The following is a 7,244-nucleotide window of genomic DNA, read 5'->3' on the forward strand; positions in this document are numbered from 1 at the left end:
TTAAGATTTCGGAGTATTATCCATGCAGCATATATGTTGACAATCATACAGCCGTAGAAGATTCCGGTATAAGTTAAAAGAAAGAATTGAGACCAGGTCATAGACAAAGGATTGAATTGTTAGAAGATTGTATCATGGATATACCATAGCATCCATGTAAGGCTAAAGTAATGACTAATACCACGAGCCGCAGATCGGGAGATATCTTAAGCCTACATAAAGGCCGGTCAGAAGGAGGAGGAAACTAAAGAGTTGCATCAACGAAGTAAATCAGGAATCTAACTATTGGACCTAGAAAATTATAGACCTCGTGATTAAGAACATTGCAGGATCACTCTTAAATATCAGAGGTACAAGAAAGATAGTACAATAGCCATATTCTATAACGGCTCTACGATAAAGCCAGTCAGAAGAGTACCAGCCTCATAAAATGTTAGTATGAAGCTCTCATCAGATTGTGTATGCATCAGAGGTGCAAGTATTATAATGGAGCTTCGAGTTATGTATGTGAATTATACCTATGTGGAAGGGAGGTCACGAAAGAGATAAAAGATGTGATACGATATTTTAAGGTAAGTAAGGTAAAGGTGAACAACGTACGAGATACTCAAATACAGAAGGTCGTAAATGGTCCATGCTTCGGATAGAAGGCTAAAAGCACTAGGATTCAGTATCCAGGAATGATAGCGGCGTCGTCAGTGGCATATCTTTCAGCCTATGGTTTCTAAGTATCGAGAAGCCTGATTAAGAGAGTAATCAGGCTTGATGTGATATCTCGCTTGTTGTTCCAGAATGACATAAGAAAATCTATGATGCAAGCAAGTTGAAAGGTTGCGAGTAATATAAATAGATATGTGTAGGTCGCAAGCGAAAGTATGGTAAAGCGACAAGGTTTTAGGAAGACAGGAGTAAGGATAAGAAAGGGCAAGTGTGAAGGTGATGAGAATGGATAAGTCCTTAGGATTAAGCCCATGAAAACAAGAGAGTTGATGGTTTCTCTAAGTTATAGAAAGCTCAGTATAGCCTGAATGAACTCAAAGGAAACTAAGACTAATAGCATTTAAAAGCGATGCAACGTAAGCCCTAGTGGCAATGTTTTACGTAAGAAGTTTCAAGATATCAGTGGTAGATTGTATATCAACATTGAGATAAATCAACAATGGATGGATAGAAGTTACAAAGTATGAAAGGAGATATGGCAATACTCGTAAGTTTGACAAAGTACCGACCAAAGAACTTCAATACACCTATAGATGCCCAGAGGGACATCTTATCAAGTTCTGTATATGTTCCCAAAGTGAGGCCTATGATTGGTTAAAAGCTGAAGGGAAGAGTCGCATAGGAGCACATGCAAGGAAAAAGTCCTACAGGCTGCATGGCAAAAGGTAGCGAGAGTTACAAGATTGGAAGAATTCCGACCACAGACCGTGGTGTGAGAAAGAGGCCTAAAGGGGGAATGCCCTAGCCTTTGGATTTATTCAAAGAACAGTTGCCTAAATGGCAAGGAGAATATTAAAGTATTCGGAAGACATAAGTTATAAAAATGATAAGTGCATCAGTCAACATTCGAGGACGAATGTTCCAAAGGGGAGAATGATGTTACACCCCATGTTTTCGTACGTGGAAGTACGCCATAAGTAAATTAATGTAAGCTTGAAAATGAGATGTTACATTCCGCATTTTCGTACGTTAAAGCTTCGTCGTGAGTTAATCGACGTAAGTTCGGGAATGAGATTTATTTTGGGATTATAAGTATTACGCTATTTCAAACAAGTGATAAGTTAATTCGTGAAGGTGAGAGGGTAAGCGAAACAAAAAAAATAAATTTCGTCGAAGTTTGACATTTTGGGATAAAATACGACCTGACCTAAAATACCCGGTATTTATGGATTAGTGCCATACAAGGTACCACATGACCATGATAGTACGGTGTATAAAGTATGTTAAAAGTGAGTAGTATTTTAAGTAATTTGAGATAATTCTTAATTATTGGGTAATGGGATTTTACCTAATTAATTAGGGAATTATGTGAATAATTGGGTAATTAATGAATTTCATGGAAGATTAGTTAGTTAATTATAAAATTTTGGATAAGTCTTGAGCCCCCAACGTGGCAGCTATATAGGATTAACTAAATGACTCATAAATCTAGTTAAACTAGTGAATTTGCCGCGCTTCGCGCGTTTATAAAAGACATTATCATAACTTTAGTTTAGTTAGAAGTTAAAACATATACTTCCATATAAGTTATAACTCTGAAGCATTTTAAGATTTATCTATGTAAGAAAAATTCAAAGTAGTATTAAAATAAAATAAAAATTAATCTAATACTCCTTAAAGTTACAGAAAATTCATCTTAAGACTACTAATGAAACAAATAAATAAAGTATTATTAGAAGATCAGATTTATATAAATGATATACAAACTTTCCTATTAGCAACAAAGAATCGTTCATAAAGATCAACGTCAACAAAAATGAAAATTTGGTATTGAAAAGGTAGATACTTAGTATTTGAGATAAACAAAAGCAAAATACTATAATAAAGTATATATATATATATATATATATATATATATATATATATATATATATATAATATTGTTGATTAATACTTATTTTTTAGTGAAACAAAACCAAGGATATGAAGGTGTAGCTTTTATTATATTACCTAATTCCTAAGAATCAACAGTATAATTACCCCCCTGTTAAAATTTACCCAACACATAGTTTTGCACTTATTGGTTTGATTAAGAACTCAAGTTACTACCATTTACCCTTTGTTTATAACACCCTTTGCAGTTGGAATGTTCTTTCATGTATTACACTACTATTTAAAATATTTTTTTGATGATCCACACATTCAATTGAGTAACTTCAGCATTAAAGATAATCACACACAAGTTAAATTAAGGAATGAAAACTGTGAAAATCACAAAACTAAAAGAAAAATGATAATGGCTGACAGATAATCATGAACTTAATCAATTTTTAAAAGATAGTCCTATCAGGTTACAAATAGACTTTAAAGAAGAGAAGGAATCAAACTTGTAAATCCTACTACTAAGATACACTCGACTATGTAGAAGACATTTATGACCTTGGAAGCTCCAACTACGTTGAACCTCTATCTCTGTTTCCGCCTCAAAGGGTAAACACGATTCTTGCTCCCTCATTGCCAAGCTTACCTAGTTCTTTTATGTATAAAAGATATGAGCTTCTATCTTCTTTCCATAAGAAATACAAATGTTGGCTTCTTTCAATAATTAGCAAACTGAATTCTACCAAAGATGTCATTGCTGAAAGATTTTGGTAGATACAAACACAAAGTTGTTAGATTATGATATACCTCAATGAATAAATGTAACATGTAGAAAACTAATCACACGTCAACTATCGATAGTTGATCCTCAGAAATCTATTCCTATTCTCAAACTCAACCTCTTTAGCAAAGGGGTTCCCACACAATTGCTTCCAACTTCATTTGTTCTAGTATTAACCTCTAAATGTGGTCAATAAAAGTGATGAAAGCTAAAATGTCAAGTTGAGAAGAATGACAAATAGTCTAGATGGAGCGGTTATAGACCACATGAAAAATAAACTTAAGAATGAAAATAAAATAAACTTAAGAATAAAAACAAACTCAGAGAAAAAGTATATTTTTGATTCTCTAGTTCTCTACGGGCGACTCAATTCTACAAAATTCTGTTGCCCCGAGTTAGAAAACTAACTGTGACTTCAGTTTCACATAATACTAACCAATAGTGACTTCAATTTCACAGAATATTCTATAAATGACTGATTAACAAACTATAATACCATGGACTCAATCAATGCTCCAGATTGACTCTACCGCAGGTTAACAAAATATAGACGATATACAATAGGTTAGATGCTTACCTGACAAAAAATGCTCCAAGGATAGCTAAATGGGGACAGCTGGAGAATTTGAATAACAAATTATTAGTAAATATGGTCACTGAAAGTGATGAAAGCTAAAATATCAAGTTGAGAAGAATGACAAATACTCTAGATGGACTGATGGAGCGGTTATAGACCACGGAAAAAATAAACTTAAGAATAAAAACAAACTCAGAGAAAAAGTATATACTTTTGATTCTCTATTTCTCTTCGGGCGACTCAATTCTACAAAACTCTGTTGCCCCGAGGTAGAAAACTAACTGTGACTTCAGTTTCACATAATACTAACAAATAGTGACTTCAATTTCACATAATATTCTATAAATGACTGATTAACAAACTATATAGGGAGTAAAATATACCATGGACTCAATCAATGCTTCAGATTGACTCTACTGCAGGTTAACAAAATATAGACTATATACGATAGGTTAGATGCATACCCAACAGAAAATGCTCCAAGGATAGCTAAAGGGGGACAGCTGGAGAATTTGAATAATAAATTATTAGTGATAATGATTACGCAACAACTAAATTATTCACAAACTTGTATGGAAAAAGAAAAGGCATGAAAATTGGAGCTGAAGCATTAATGTTTTGTACCAATTAAGAATGAAATCTTGATTGGTGACAAACTAAGAAAATTTATACTATTTCAGTACCCGAAATTGCAGAGACTGGCTTTAAGGCCTTACGCTTGTGTCTGACATCTTAGAACTCCAAGTTCACAGTAAATTTAAATTTCCAACAAAACAAAGTGAAAAAGAAACCAAAAAATCAAATCTTCGCGAAATAGAATGTAAAAAAATAGTAGGAACAATCCAACATAGCATGACGGCTAATTTCAAAGATCCAAACACCAATTACCAATAATCAAATGATAAACTTATCAACCACCACCAAGTATATGTTGAAAAAGAATGTTGGAGACAATGGAAACTAAAAAGTCCAATACCCAAAAACAATGAAAAGCAACAGATAAAAATTTTGTGAAATATTCCAGAAGTTGAATAACAAAAAGACAAAATCTTAAATATTAAAATTGGGAATAGACAACAATAGAGATACCTTCAGTCTTGCAGGCAGAAAGCTGAGAAAACAAACTAAACATGAAAGAGAATAACTATGTTCCAAAATCACACAAAAAAGATTTACATTGAGAATGACAAAAAAAAGATTTACCTTGAGAATTGAGAGAAACAACTCCTCTGTAGCAATTGGAAAAAAGAAGAGTACTAAAAAACAGAGGATGAAGAGAAAGACAAGTATGGTCAAATCCTGTATGATAAAAGATTAGAAGGAATCTCCAGATTTGCCAAATATTGATACTGAAAGTAGGAAAAGCAAGTTGCTGCTTCAAATTTGCCAAATATTGATACTGCATCTTTTGCAAGTGTAAGTGCATGTAATTTATATCATCGTGCCATTGAGTGTTCTCTTCACAAGCTTCATTCTGTCAATTTTAACAGCATCAGAAATCAACGGTTGTCCCCGTTAGATTAATATTGCCGCATTGTGGTGGGCAATTATGGTGGGTTGATTGAAATCTAAGGTTAAAGTGGGGTGTGAAGAGAAACTATTGGCTTTGCAACTTTAATTGTCACCTTTATTTTAATAGTTTTAACCTTTCCAATAGCTGATAGATAGATATTTCCGTTATTCCCCTCAACCGTATAAGAACTGATCAGAGTATAAGCTAACTTTATGCTTCATTTAAATGTCAAACACCCCAAAAAGGCAGAAACAACATGATAATTAAGAGAAAGAATACTTAGATAAAAAGGCAAGAATATGAGAAAATTAAAAAACAGATTTCCTAAGCAATGCAATGCTACTGCAAATAAGTCGTATTCTGATTATTAAAATGTTGCTTGTATGTTAAATGCATAAGTCGCTCGTAAATCAAAGCATGAAAGAGTGGAGCGAAAAATAATATGAGAGAAGGGCAAATATAGAAATAGAAATATACAAGATTTTTTTATAATCAAAAGGAATATATGAACTAACAGGAAGTTGAAAATCTAATAGTCGAAACTCCATATGACTAAACTGTAATGAACATTTAAAGACACTGTATAATTAAATGATCACAATTATTCAAGGTCGTTTGTTCCTTTTTTGTCCCAACTATTAACTATACAAGGTGTAAAAGAATAACCGACCTGCATTTGTTGAGTGGTTTGTCCTGCAGCCGTTTGAATTGTACCTCTATAGGGCTTTTTTTGTCGAGCACTTCATGGGCATCAACATAAACATGCTCTGTTAATTTTATTTTTTTCACAGAATAAACTTGGTAAGCACTTGCGATAAGCAACGATTAAAAATTTAGCGAAATATTTCAGAAGTTGAATAACAAATAGATAAAATCTAAATATTAAAATTGAAAATAGATAAATAGAGATACATTCATGTTGCAGGTATAACGCAGAGAAAACAAGCCAAACATGAAAGAGAATAACTATGTTCCAAAATCATAAAGAAGAGATTTACCTTGAGAATTGAGAGAAACAACTCTTCTGTGGCGATTGAGAAAAAAGAAGAGTACTAAAACACAGAGGATTGAAGAGAAAGACACGTATGGCAATTAAGAGAGGAGAGTGAGCGATGTTATGGAAGGAATTTAAGCAGAAGCGACTGTTGGGTTTTTTGCTTTTTGACATATGAGTGTAACCGATGGAATTTAGAAAAAAGACGGGACTTTAATTTTTATCAGGAAACTATTTTTTCTTCGTTAAAAAAGGGAAAGCTCTAAGAAAAGAGATAAATACAAAGCCTGACATTTGATAGATGCTACGTCAGATTTGTATTCCCCTGCTTTATATATGTATAGAGATAGGTGGCATGAATAAAATGAGTCTCGGAGAAGATAGTAGGACTACTTCAATACTTAAAAATATCCCAAACAAGTACACTTAAAAGATTCTACTCACAGCAAATATTGACGAGACTCATAAGAATAAATATGATTTCCTCTACTTGCCTATTGATTTCAAGAACTAATGTAGCATTGGTTATGCCTTCAGCAACATGATATTTGGAAAAGGATTTCGTTTCTTGGATACTAAGTTTTATGATTAAGGCAAATGCAGAAAACAACATAGATATTATACACACATCAATTTCCTTCGGATAATTGCAAATTGGAGACTTTCTTGTAGTGAAGTAACGTGGAAGAAGACTAGTTTTGGCATATAAGATTGAGGCGTGGAGGGGATTGTTCATGGATACAAGTAGAAAGTTGGCCTTAAAAGTATGTTAAGGTTATCCCTTCTTTCTTTTTGGCATGATCTATATGACGAACGAAACGAGCAAATGCACAACTTT

General features: G+C 33.2%; 1 long non-coding RNA gene across 1 annotated transcript; it reads right to left on the reverse strand.

The window, feature by feature from the left end:
- Window positions 1-2,964: 2,964 nt before the first annotated feature.
- Window positions 2,965-6,647, reverse strand: LOC138893353 (uncharacterized). The gene is made up of 3 exons (XR_011408709.1): window positions 6,411-6,647; window positions 6,079-6,179; window positions 2,965-3,226 (listed from the first exon to the last, which is right to left on the reverse strand). It is a non-coding gene; the product is annotated as an uncharacterized lncRNA (long non-coding RNA).
- Window positions 6,648-7,244: the final 597 nt, after the last annotated feature.

The sequence above is a fragment of the Nicotiana tomentosiformis genome, chromosome 6 (assembly GCF_000390325.3).
Source record: "Nicotiana tomentosiformis chromosome 6, ASM39032v3, whole genome shotgun sequence".
Taxonomy (NCBI): Eukaryota; Viridiplantae; Streptophyta; class Magnoliopsida; order Solanales; family Solanaceae; genus Nicotiana; species Nicotiana tomentosiformis.